Genomic DNA, 13,296 nt, shown 5'->3' with positions numbered 1-13,296 from the left:
TAGAGTAAACCGAAACAGTACTCAAGTAAAAGTACTGTTACTTTCTAATGATGTTACTCAAGTAGAAGTAAGAGTACTCATAGAAATAAGTACTTGAGTAAGAGTAAATAAGTACCTAAAAAAAAATCTACTTAAGTAGTGAGTAACTTGTGAGTAGTATCATATATAAAATTGTACTGTATTGGAAATGCTAATACCAATGTGAAGTGCACACTGCCTTTAATAAAGTGACATAAATAGGAAAATGCCAAAATGAATGCTGTTAGGCATGGTTTACTTTCAAACATTAAAGAAAGAGAAGCTGCAATGTGCACAAACTAATGTACCCGCTTTCATTTTTTAAAACAAGCTAGAACTTCAAACTGTCTGAGATGTCATCAGAACTCCAGAACATTAATACTCCAACATTACAATAAAAAATATATCTATGCTTTCCAAACTTTCTTTTTTAACCTTTAACTTATTTTCAGTACATCTTACTTAAAAACATAACTTGAAAATACTATAACAACTTGGTTGTGTTTAAAAAGGCCATGAACTCAGTCCTGAAGAATCTCTCTGAGGTGACTGTTGGGCTTCAGAAGCAGCTGTTTTTATTAGCATGCTACCTTACTGCTCTTATAAGTTACTTTAGATTACTTTCCAACATTTCTAACATGCTTTTAAGATTTTATGTTAACCAGTATGATCCTAAGCTTACCTAACTGATAACTCACTATAACATGCTTTTAAGATTTAATATTAACCAGTATGATCCTAAGCTTACCTAACTGATAACTCACCATGACATGCTTTTAAGATTTAATATTAACTACTATGATCATTAGCTTACCTAACTGATAACTAACTATAACATGCTTTTAAGATTTAATATTAACGAGTATGATCATTAGCTTACCTAACTGATAACTCACCATGACATGTTTTTAAGATTTAATATTAACTAGTATGATCATTAGCTTACCTAACTGATAACTAACTATAACATGCTTTTAAGATTTAATGTTAACCAGTTTGACCCTTAGCTTACCTAACTGATAACTCACCATGACATGTTTTTAAGATTTAATTGTTCTATAAGCTCAAGATTTCCACCGTATAGATAAAGTAAGCAGCGCATAATGTGACTGTTTCTCCTCGTCATTTAGAAGTTATGAGAGAGTCTGGATGTTGGGTACAGGGTAAACATGTTCCTCCAAAGGGGACGCAGGTATTACGCAGCCTCTCTCCCCAGCTGTAGGTGGAGGCGGGGGCGGAGCTACTTCTCCTTCATTCAGTGTTGAGGCTATTTATAGCTCTGGATCAGAAGGAGCTGCGTGAGAGATCGGCTGAGTATAAATCAATATAAAATGTAGAAAAAAAGGAACGGTAAAAGTAGCGACTGGACAGCCCAACGTAACGAAGTAAAAGTACATATTTTTTAACACAAATGTACTTGAGTAGGAGTAAAAAGTACTCTGCAAAACAAATACTCTCAGAAGTACAATTTTTTGAAAAAAACTACTCAAGTACATGTAACGGAGTAAATGTAACTCGTTACTACCCACCTCTGATAAAGAGACACACACATTAGACGTTAGAGAGGCTGAAAAAGGAGACATTTAATCATTAAGCTTTAATTAAGGCCACAACTATGCCTCATGCTGGATAGGAGATGTTAGTCCAAGGCAATGGCCCATTTATTGAAGATCATTTATGCTTGATGCAAGGACAGCAGGCACACTGAAAGAAGTTATCATTGAAGGATAGTAGACAAAGTTTTGCAGGTAAACAGATGTCTCGTCATAAAACAAAGAAGCTTTGGCTTCAGGGCTGACTCCACTACTACCCATACCCTGCATACTGCACCATTGAAATACCACTAGCTGGCCCTTGCAGACATGATGAGGTTATAAGTCCCTGCAGTCTTTCAGCTAAGCCCTCTCTGCGTGTACGGGCATCAGCCCTGAGTCTGCAGTAATGGATTTTTAATTTTTGTGTCTCTGCATATACCATCTATGAATAAAGCAACATTTTCCCAGACTGTGTAGAAGAAAAGAGCTGCATCCCAAAACACCTGCATGCCTTTAGAGACATTCATTCAATTTAATTAGCTCTAATTATTAATTGTTAATTACAGAAGGGAAATATGGTAAAATATTCATGCTTAACAGGGTGAAGTATTTTGCTAAAATGATCCATTGTTGGGGTTTATTAATGGTTGCATCATGACTCATTTTGGATTGCCTCATCAAAGGTAACACAAGGAACAACAAATTCACCTAATGAGAACCAAACAGGACGCTAATGGTCTGTTCTTTATTTTGCAGCTCACCGGTTTCCTGTTTCTCAGGCAATACTTTACAGTCCAGTTACACTTTTATTAAAATAATAATGAGTAAGAGACGGAAGGAAATAGAGCTAATGGAGCATTTCTATGCAGGGAAGAAAACAGAGGGAGCACATTATAACCTAGCTTTCATCATTTCTCTCATTCTCCTTAATGTTTGCCATGTTGGAGACGAACAGCACATATGATTTTAAACACCAACTTGTTGCATAAATTCAAAGCAGGCATCTTGGCAATTGCCAACTGAAACAGAAGTTTCTGTGCAACATGGATATATGCTATAAACTTCACAGACAAATGGTGTATAAAAAAATAGAAACAAGCTCTATAATTTAATTGTACTCACCACTCCCACTCTGTTGACGGTGATTCCAACAAGGGACAGCAAGTTTACTGACAGAGGCAACTTGGCAACCTGTGGAAACACAAAGCAGGAGCTTGTAGTACTTGCTACAGGTAGACCCATTAATTCGAGTCAGTCATATGAAAAAGATGTACTGCACTTTTTCCTTCTGGTTGTCATTATTTGACCCTTCACACTTGCCGTCAAACTATTTATGAAACTGGCACTTCGTTGTTTTTTGTTTTTTAATTTCGCCAGAGCTTTGTCAATATTTTCATGGTGATAAGCTACTGCAAAAAATAATGAGGATCTCAAATGACAAAGGCATGAAGGCAGATACATTATTATGAAAAATTAAAAGAGTGAGCAACAAGGATTAGTTCATCAATGCTCAAATTCACAGTCATCATATTTACTTCTACCTTTTCTCAATGTTACCAGTAGGAGGTTTCTATTTGCCGAAATGAATAGTTAGCATACACCAATCAGCCATGACAGGTGACGCCTGCCTTTAACTGTGTAGACCCCACTTCTCTACTCAGGTCAGAGCCAAGACAGTCATGACCTGATGAGACATGGGCCACACTAAACCTCTTAAATGTTATCTCAAGACGTACCTTTTTAATCTAGCTTTTCATTTAGAATAATTCATTTTTATCCCTGGACTGCATTATTTTGTATTATCATTGCTTTGAAATATATCTATCTTACCTATCTATTTATTTATTGTATTTATCTAATCTTTTCAACCATATCCTATTGTTTTAATTTTCCTTTCTACTCTTACTTATTTTATTAATTTCACTGAATTGATTTCATTTTATTTTTTAAGTATTTTATTTATGATCATGCCTTTTATAATTTTACCATTGCTGTTGTTTTCTGTCTCTGTTCTTTTTTGAAGCACTTTGGGCTGCATGCTATGAACGGTGCTTTATAAATAAAGTTGAGTTGAGTTGAAGGTGCGCTGTGATATCAGGCACCACAATATTAGCAGCAGATCCTGAATAGCCTGGAAGTTACAAGGTGGGGCCTCCATGGATCAGACTCAGTTGTCCAGCACATTTCATTGATGCTCAATTGGACTAAGATCTGGGGAATTTGGAGAAAAAGGCAAATCCTGGAACTCCTTATTCCTCCTGGGCACCTTCTTCCATTGTTCCATCCAGTTATGATACTCACAAACCTATTGTAAGCCCTTTGGTGGTAAATAGTGATCAGCATGGGCCCCCTGATCAGTCTATGCCAGCTCCTTATACAAAAAATTGTGCTGCACTGTGCGTTCTGACACCTTTCTATCCCAACAGCATTAAATCTTTCAGCAGTTTGGGCTACAGTAGGTCTTCCGTTGGATCAGACCACACTGGGGCCTAAACTTCCCACGTGCACCAATGTGCCTTTGCTGCCCATGACTTTATCACCAGTTCACAGTTTATCCTTCCTTGGACATTGGTCAGTACTGCACTGCAGACTGGGAACACCCCACAACAGCTGCAGGTTTGGAGATGCTCTGACCGAGTACTCCAACTATCACAGTTTAACACTCTTGTCAAACAAATTGCTCACATGCTTACATTGACCCATTTTTTTAATACAAACACATCAACTTCCAGGACACAGTGTTGTGCCTAACATAGCCCACCCGACATAAACCAATGTTAGTCACTTCAATTGTCAGTGGTCATAATGTTATGGCGAATTGGTTTATATGTAAAGTTACTTGAAGCTTTCTAACAACAGTATTATTCACAGCAACCTGAGTTTCACTTTAGGAGTTCCCTAGTTAACTGGGTAAAGCAAGCCTGTGTGTTCTCACTGCAAAGTAAATTTGAGCACTGGATAATGGGAGTGTAAGGCAGAGCTGGTAATGAAAGTAAATGAAGAGGAGCATAGGACTGAAACGTGTTGAGTTCAGGCGAGGCCGAATGAGTGGAAATCCTGGTCCTTCTTAATTACTTTTCCTGTGATACAATTATAGTTTTTAATTAATTCATGAAACAATAATTAGGTATGAAGTCCTTAGAAGTAGATTAAGTAAAACAACAAAAGTGATTAAGGGACTAACTTTTCGCAGATGGGTATACGTTCTAAGGTCTTCTTCCTTTCCTGTAGCAGTGATAAGCTTCCTGTTTCAGTCGTTTAACATTGATGCTATTCGATCTTTCCCGTCTCAATCTGCCCCCTTTTGAACCCTGATCCATAATCATCACTCAAGCTATTCTAAAACTTTCCATGTAACTGTAATTCGTCTGTCTGGATGCCTCTCTTTCCCCGTCTCATCTTGCCTACCACTTAGTTTCTATCTATTGATTCATTTTCTTCCTTCCTAACTGCCTTGCACAGTCTTAAATCTGATAGCAAAGAGTATATACTTGACCACCAGGCCATTACTTTGAAGTGAAAAGGACTTCTTTGGATGTTCACTCTTCTTTCTTATTTTGGATTTATGACTCGTTACATCCTGTATGTGAATAAAATGGCATTGCATTTGTCCAATCACTGGAAAGAAATGGCCACACTTAAAGAGCACTTACAGTATTTCTTTCCTGACAGCTGGATAAAGGTAGCAGTGAAGTGGTCTATCACCAGAAACAATCACCTCTTCCACCGCTTTCATCTCCCTGCTCGATTCTTCCCTCATCCAATTTTTATCATCCTTCTTCCCATGACTTCTCTCTCTATTGTCTGTCATTCTGCAGACGCCTCACATGGGAGCTTTATGGATAAAACCCTCCGCAAATAGGATTTTTTTTATAAGCATAGTATGGAAATTTCACTGGGCCATACATCCCATGAGCTTAGGATGGTTTATTGTTGTAGAATATGCATCATAAATCACCAGTGCTGCAGAAAAAGTCTATCTATTTCCTTGGCAAACTTTCTCGCACTTCTTGCCTGCCTCTCTGGCTTCTCTAAACTCAGGATATTTTCTAGGTTCTTTCACAACATTCAAGTCCTGACATTTACAGAATTGCCTTTCACACCTGAACCTCACAGACGAAGGTTGTTAGTGTTGGACACGCTCTCACACAACAAAATGCCCTGATTTGGAGTGTGAAGGAGAAAGAGAAGTCTTCTGTAATGTCACTGTTTCCAAGTTAATATATCTACAATATGTATGAGGAAGGTTCTACAAATACAGAATAATAATAGTAATAATTGATAAGACTTATATGACGTTTTTCTGAATACTCAAAGTCGCCTTACAGAAAGTGTGAAAAATAAAGCAAATAAATAAACCGAATAAAGAAAGGTGGGGCAAGAGTATGTATTGTAGGCTTTTTAAGGTCTTGAGGGGGCTTTTAAATGATTGAAAAGAGTCACAGTTGCGGATGTGTGGAGGGAGAGAGTTCCAGAGAGTTGGTGCAGCAATGGCTCTGTCCCCTAATGTGTTGTGATTGGTCTTGGTGATAAGAGACAGGAGGTTTGCATCTGATGATCTGAGGCGGCGAGATGGGGAGTGGCATTTGAGGAGGTCAGTCAGGTATGAGACGGCAAGGTTATTCAGGGTTTTGTAGGTGATGAGCAGGATCTTGAAGATGATTCGGTGCTGTATGGGGAGCCAGTGGAGGTTCTGAAGGATGGGTGTGATGTGAGCTCTGGAGTGAGAGTGGGTGAGTAACCGGGCAGGTGAGTTCTGGACATATTGTAGTTTTTGGAGGTCAGTGGAGGGAAGGCCGTAAAGGATGCTGTTGCAATAGTTCAAGTAAAGTAAAGGCAACTGAGGGAAGCAGGAGAGAGTAAAAGAAAGTTCCTTTAGCATAAATAACACAAGCAGCAACCTCCGGCCGCGTGAATTAAAGCTAATGCAGGAAGTATTAAAAACTGCAGTGTCCACTTGAGGCTGACTCCAGAAGTACGGAAAACTAAATACACACAAATTCAAAAAAGTCCATCTTTACAGCAGAAATAAACATGTTTACAGCCTGGCACAAAAAGCAAGTGTAGTCTAGATAGCTCATTTCTCGATCGGCACACACTGTACAGGGGTTGAATTTTTTATAGCAAGGCAATTTCAAAGGTATTGAGATTACGAGTTTTCCATTATGAGAGGCACAGCTGACTTGGTTGACAGACAGGAACACTGGGAAGCTCAAAGCCCGCCTCTTTACCTCACACTTGACAAAAGCTAGGTTGAGTTCAGCATTTCCAATATGGCTCCTGCCGACGATTGGCTTCAAAACAGTGCTTCAGAAACAGATAGGTGACGTTATGGATAATACGTCCATTATTTATACTTGAAATAACGTCATCACCAAACTCATTCGCTTGCTCTGGGTACTTGCTATGTCCACACATCGACTCACCCTGAATTCACGTAGGCATCTTTCTGCAGGGCAGGCAGGAAAAAGTCTGCAGAAAGTCTGGTTGAAAAGATTTGTCCATTTGTGTTCACATGCAGCCTGCTCAATGTCTGGAAATCTTCAGCAGTGCAGTGCATACCTGAAAAGGGCACCTGTCGCCATTACCCTGACACATCTCAATGTTTTGTTTGCAATACAGCTCACATCCCCAACCTACCTCCACACTTAATCAAACACTCACCTGTTGTATTTGTCTATTACAACACCTTAAGTCTACGTAACTTAGCCATACTGATCAAGTCCTGTTTTTCTATAAGTCTCACTCACTCTTGTGTGATAGTTTACTCTTTTACCTTGTGTGAGTAATGCACACACCTTACAATCCCAACAAGAACAATCATTTCCATTACCTAATGAATAATCCATTCTTATCTACTTCCTCTACATCGACAGAAACTGTATTTCACAGTGAGAGTGATATCTCAGTTGGTAAGTTATACGCCTGTTTAGAAATGGGAACATTTAGTCCTCCTCATTCCTGATGTCTCAGAAATCGCCGTCAGCTAAATTCAAGTGAAAATTATCTTTCTTCTATTTAGACAGAACTAAAAGAGCTTACAGCTCTTGATATAATGTGAGACGATGAACCACATGAACCTTGAAAAACTGTGGAAAATAATTTAGTCACTTTAAAAATCAACTTGCTACAAAAATAAGTAATGCTTTAATGATAAAATAGGGAGGCCAGTAGACCAAAAACACTCAGCCTCAGTTTGCAGGAGTTCAGTCTTTAACAGTTCTTCTTTTGTGTCGTTTTCATTATCTTGTATTTTCCAAGGTAGCTATTCTAAACAGATATGCTTGAATGCCAATAAGACATTGAAGTTAGAGAATATTAGAAAAAATGTGTTCTTATTAAACACATTTACTAACCTTGTTCTTTTTTCAAGTTTGTTCTTAAGAATTTTGGTAGCTTGCCAAGAAGAGTTGTGCTTCTTTACTTCTTCTACAAGTCTAGCAAGGACACTACAAAGTTAACTAATGCGCTCAGGAGGGGCAATGTGGGCTTGACCAAGATGGCAGCTTAGCTGAGAAGCTCCCGACAACTTTACACGATTTAACTCCAAATAAACTGATCAATCTTCATATACAACGGCAGCTTTGATATGTCAAAGCCTTCTGCAACCAAGCCCTGCAATATTTTACTCAGGGACGAGTCCCGTCCACTAAAACAACTTTGTCTAGTCCTCAGAGCGCAGCGGAAGACAGCAACATGGCCAGCAAAACCCAAGTTTTAGACAAGCTAAAGACGATGCGAGCGGACTTCGGAACAAAGCTGGATAACATCAACACACGTCTAACTGATATGGCAACTTCAATGGTCACTCTGGAACGTACAGTGAAATAAGTAAAACAAGACATTTCGTCCAATATCACCTGAATTGACGAAGCTGAAAGCCGCATTAACGACACAGAGAATTCCCTGGAGAAGGCAGAAGCCATCCTCAAATCTGATGTCAAATGAATCGCTTATCTGGGGTAAAAAAAAAGATGTCTTGGAGAACTGGGGCAGGAGGAAGAACTAATGCACTCAGAGAGCATAGATTGACATGTATTGACATGTGACCTGTATTGATGCAGCCCATTAGTAAACAAATGGACCTGAAATGATCAAAGCTGATAACTATTTTTAAAGGAGAATACAGAAGTCTTGTACATGTGCTTGACTTCTAAAATATATACAGAAATGTACTGATAAAATAAAGATGAATTTGGATTACATGAGAAAAGACTTGATTTCAGGCGTTGTCTTTGTACTGCTTACTAACTTGAGATTTCACCTGGTTGAAATGTGACAGTTTTGGTTCTCTCTGGTCTTAATGTTTTAAAAATGTCTAATATATGCTCCTCTCTTTGACATCTCTCTTTGAACTCAGTTAGGGTTTATTCAGGTTAGGGTAAATGAAGAATATACCCATTTGTGAGCTTTGCTTTCCTTTAAAGAGTTTCAAAAACTGGTTGTCAAGTTCACTCAGGTTTATCTAGTGGCTACTTTAAGTGCTTAGTTAGAGAGTTAAAGGTACATGTATTCGCACAGAACTGTTTTAGTACAGCACTTGCAGCCTGTTGCAGATGTGTACCAAAACGGTTCGGTGCAAAACTAATGGTCATTTAAATCCAAGGTCCCAACACAGCCTGCAGAGCCTGTCTGGTAGGCTACTGAAACATTAGTTTCAGTGACCTTTTCAATAAATCACCCAAAAACAAACTGAGTTTGAATTATCATTTTACCTGTGATAAGTTTTGTGCTATGAACTAAAACAGTGGTGACCTATGATCATTGGTGTGTGTGTGTGTGTGTGTGTGTGTGTGTGTGTGTGTGTGTGTGTGTGTGTGTGTGTGTGTGTGTGTGTGTGTGTGTGTGTGTGTGTGTGTGTGCGTGCGTGCGTGTGCGTGTGCGTGCGTGTGTTCGTTGCAGTGAGGATCAGCAGTAGCAGAGTGGCCTCCCTGAGTGTAGATCTACTCATCTCTCAGGAAAAGAAAATACATATCGAGACTCTTGCAGGGCTGTGGACAACAAAACTAAAATGAGCCTGTAGTTAGCATCCCTGTCATAAAGTCTTGATCTCAAATACCCAGTTCAGCGGGATAGCTGACTTCCAGTGGAGTACACAGTGACATTTGTGTTTGCATTTCGGTGCATGTTTGTGTGCTTGTTTGGGTGTGTCAGCCCATCTCTGCAAAGCTCTTAAATGCAGACAACAGGAGAGAGAAGCTGTAGGTACACCAAATGTGGTAAAAACTCAGCATAGTTATTTCTAATTGGGCGACTATCTTAGTACAAATATGTACCCGCTATGAGGCAAACAGACCTCTGAAATGTACTCAGAAAATCTGCTTACATTTGGCACTTTGTAGGGGTTAATTTCAGACCCTGCATTATTCTGATTTATTATTCTATGAAGTTTTTTCCATATTATTTTTGTATCATTATGTTTTACTTAAATTGTTAGACAAAATAAATCTGAGCTGGCCTTATTCAAGAATTGATAAAGGAAAATAAATGTTTGTTGCATTTGTTTTTCCTTAAGTGCAGGGGTTCCCAAAGTGGGGGTTGGGACCTCCTGGGGGGTCGCCAGACACTAATTGGGGGTTGAAAGACTTAAAAAAAAAAAAGTAATCTAAAAATTTCATATATTGCCATTACCGTAAATATATTTTTCTTAAAGCAATTCATTCAGACATAAAACCTTGCAAATACAATAGTTGACTCCTAAGCTTAGGGTCAGAGTTAGGGTTAGTTTACAGTTAATTAACAAAAGCACAGTAGCAGCGGTTATTTCATAACAGCACAGGAAACACAGCCACATGTCTCTGAAGACAAGCTAAATTAAGTATGACATTAAATCACTTTGAGGGACAGTGGGTGTCACAAGTCTATACTTATAATTTGGTGGTCGTGGGCCAAAAGTTTGGGAACCCTTGCTGTTAAGTGAAGGGATTCAAGAATAAGTGATGTCTTTGAAATGTTTGCAATGGGTGTCCTCACACTTCAAGCACTATATCATCTAGCTATAACCGGCACAGTCAGGGTTCTTTGTAAGAAACCAAACGTCATCCGGAAAATTGGAGTGATTTGGAGCCATTTTTAACCAGCTCATTGAGCTAAAGTTAGCTTCCTTAGCTATCTTCCTACAACTTAGAGTATGCCAAACACATTGCAGCTCTGGTAAACAAGCAGTCAGTTTCCAAAATAAGGGCCCTGCTTTTGTTTTCTGCTGTCTGAAACCCACACCTACTTTTTCCCATTTAGGGGCAGAAATTATGTGTGCAAAAGCAGAAAGCCTGACAGGTCCAACAAGCGTAACTGATGGTTGTTTTGGCTGAGTGAATGTTTGATGTTTTTATTGCAAGACGTGTAGGACGAAATTGACTCACAGCAACACATACTTATTAAGTTTTCCGGCACTCAATCAAAGGTTGTGCAAAAACAAGACTGCCAGAGTACACAGATTGCATGTCTGTATTTATACCATGTTCCTTCATTTAAGTCACACAGAAAGCATGAACCACCCACTTGTCTCTCTTCCCTCTCCTCTCCCTGCCAACCCCGCTGGTGTCTCTGGGTTTTTCCTTCATTCCCCTCCCTTCCTTTTCTTCCATTAGTCTTCAGTCCTGAGAGAGGCGAGAGGAATACAAAGGGGAAGACGGGAGGGAGAGTCCTTCGTCCTGAGGCCTAGTGCCAGCTGCTACTGCTGCAGAGGCTATCCATCGAAACGCAGGGAGGCAGGGATGACACTGTTTTGGAATTCAGCCCTGATGCTAACTCTGTGGGTAGGCCTGACTCTGTAACACCCTGAGCTCTCTGGGTGCTATTTGATGCTCTGCCCTGATAGTGATAACAGAAGGTACGCCAGCCTGCTCCATAAACAGCGTTAACTTTACTAGTTTAGTTGTCTCTGATCTGTCATATGCACAGATGGTGAGAAGTTACCTTATCTCTCTTTTCTGTCCTTTTCTCTTTCTTCGATTACTTCGTACAGCAGGTGCAGTTAAACGGATGTAGGTATGATAAATGGAAAAATACATGAAAGATCTTAAAAAGAAATATGATGTGAACTGTATCAGGCACAAGGGGCTCTCTGGTCCATCAAGCTAAAGCTACAGTACAATAAATGTAATAATGGACTTAGTCATCTTTAGCCCATCATACACCCACTGGACTCCTGAAAATGTTCTGACATTGTCCGGGTGAGAAGAATGTAAACATGAATGGCTAAATATGCGCAACCTGACTTTTTCCTGCCACCATTTCAAGTGCTCACATAACGTCAGGGTGAGATGAATGCACCAGCAGCTTGGGGTGGGAATTGCTGGGTGACTTATGATACAATACCATATGTAATATTTGACCAAGGATATCAATAATAAACTACTGCAATATGCTGCAAAACAATCATATGACTATTCAAAACAATATCTGATTAAATGAAGAATACAAAATGTGCCTAAAAAGGCAAAATTCAGATTTAATATAAATTACATTTACTGGACTTTTCCAGTTTCACTGAGATCAAATAATGTTCATGGTTTTAGTCTGTAAATTAAATGTACAGAACTATAGAACTGTAAAATCAGTGTGAAAAAAAGAGGCACATTTAAAATGAAACAGCTTTGTTGTTGACCAAACATAAAGTAAAATTGTTTGTGCATAAATTTAAAAACAGAAACATACCAAATGTGGTTTGGTTAGATGTGTGTAAACTCCAATGGAAATGTACCAATTCTAATGTATGGCGTGAATTTGGATGGAAGTGTTTGATTTGTTTCTTTGTCACAGAGCAGAAAGCTCATTTTACAGGAGGGGATTCAAAGTGTTGAAGGTTGTGTGGATTTCAGGAAGCAGACCACTGGCATATATTCTGGGAATGTCCAGTGTTAAGACTCTTCTGGACAGAATTTCATAAAATATTAAAAAGTATATTTAATACTGACCTGCCCCTACAATTTATTACATTGTTCTTGGGAGGTGTAGCTTTTCAGGCTAGACCTATTGATAAATACCTGTTTGCCATTTTGAGTTGTGCTTGTAAAAAAGCCATTACGAGGCACTGGTCGCTTCCTGAATCTTCCAGAATACACAAGTGGATTAATCTAGTAAATGATAATGATAATATGGAAAGGATTACTTTCTGTTTATGACTTCAGAAGGATGCATTTATTAAACTCTGGACCAAATGGACTAACTACGTAAAACCCCTACAGACAGATTTTGTGGATGATACCATTCAAGGGCCCGGTCATGCTGTCTTGTCTAAGCTAATTGCAGACAAACAATTGCTTGTTTGTGTTTTTTGTTGTTGTTGTTGTTGTTGTTTTATGTGATCAATTTTCGGTCACTTATCTCTCCCTGAAATGCTTCTGGCTCACTCTAATATGTACATATTGTTTCCCCCAGGTTGTATTTAGTTCTAATAATCTTTAAAAAAAATGAGGACTGCAGAGGAAATGAACAATATTCTCTCTTTTATATGTCAATGCTCTGTATAACAAACTGCTGTCCAATTACAAAAATAAACAATTTCAAAATAAAAACAACCCAAACATTGTTTGTGCTAACCTGTAAGATGACTTGTAACAGCTTCGTGTTTGCCCTGATGTCATTAACTACAGCCGGGTGTTTATCAGTCAGCTTCCACTCCTCTGTAACCTTCAGTAACACTTCTGCTACATAAGCAGAGGTTTGCAGTAAGCCTTGTGCTTTACCCTAGTTTCTAGCACTTAGGAATCCATGTCCCACTCACTGTCAATAAACTGTG

At 38.9% G+C, this 13,296-nt stretch overlaps 1 protein-coding gene across 1 annotated transcript in view; it reads right to left on the bottom strand.

The window, feature by feature from the left end:
• Positions 1-13,296, bottom strand: part of st3gal2 (ST3 beta-galactoside alpha-2,3-sialyltransferase 2) — a 77,621-nt gene that overhangs the window by 46,179 nt on the left and 18,146 nt on the right. Inside the window, exon 4 of the mRNA XM_034686478.1 lies at positions 2,676-2,744. The gene's annotated coding sequence lies outside the window, so the exon portion shown is untranslated. The remainder of the gene's footprint in view (positions 1-2,675; positions 2,745-13,296) is intronic.

The sequence above is a fragment of the Notolabrus celidotus genome, chromosome 6 (assembly GCF_009762535.1).
Source record: "Notolabrus celidotus isolate fNotCel1 chromosome 6, fNotCel1.pri, whole genome shotgun sequence".
Taxonomy (NCBI): domain Eukaryota; kingdom Metazoa; phylum Chordata; class Actinopteri; order Labriformes; family Labridae; genus Notolabrus; species Notolabrus celidotus.
This window is presented reverse-complemented; position numbering and strand designations above follow the sequence as displayed.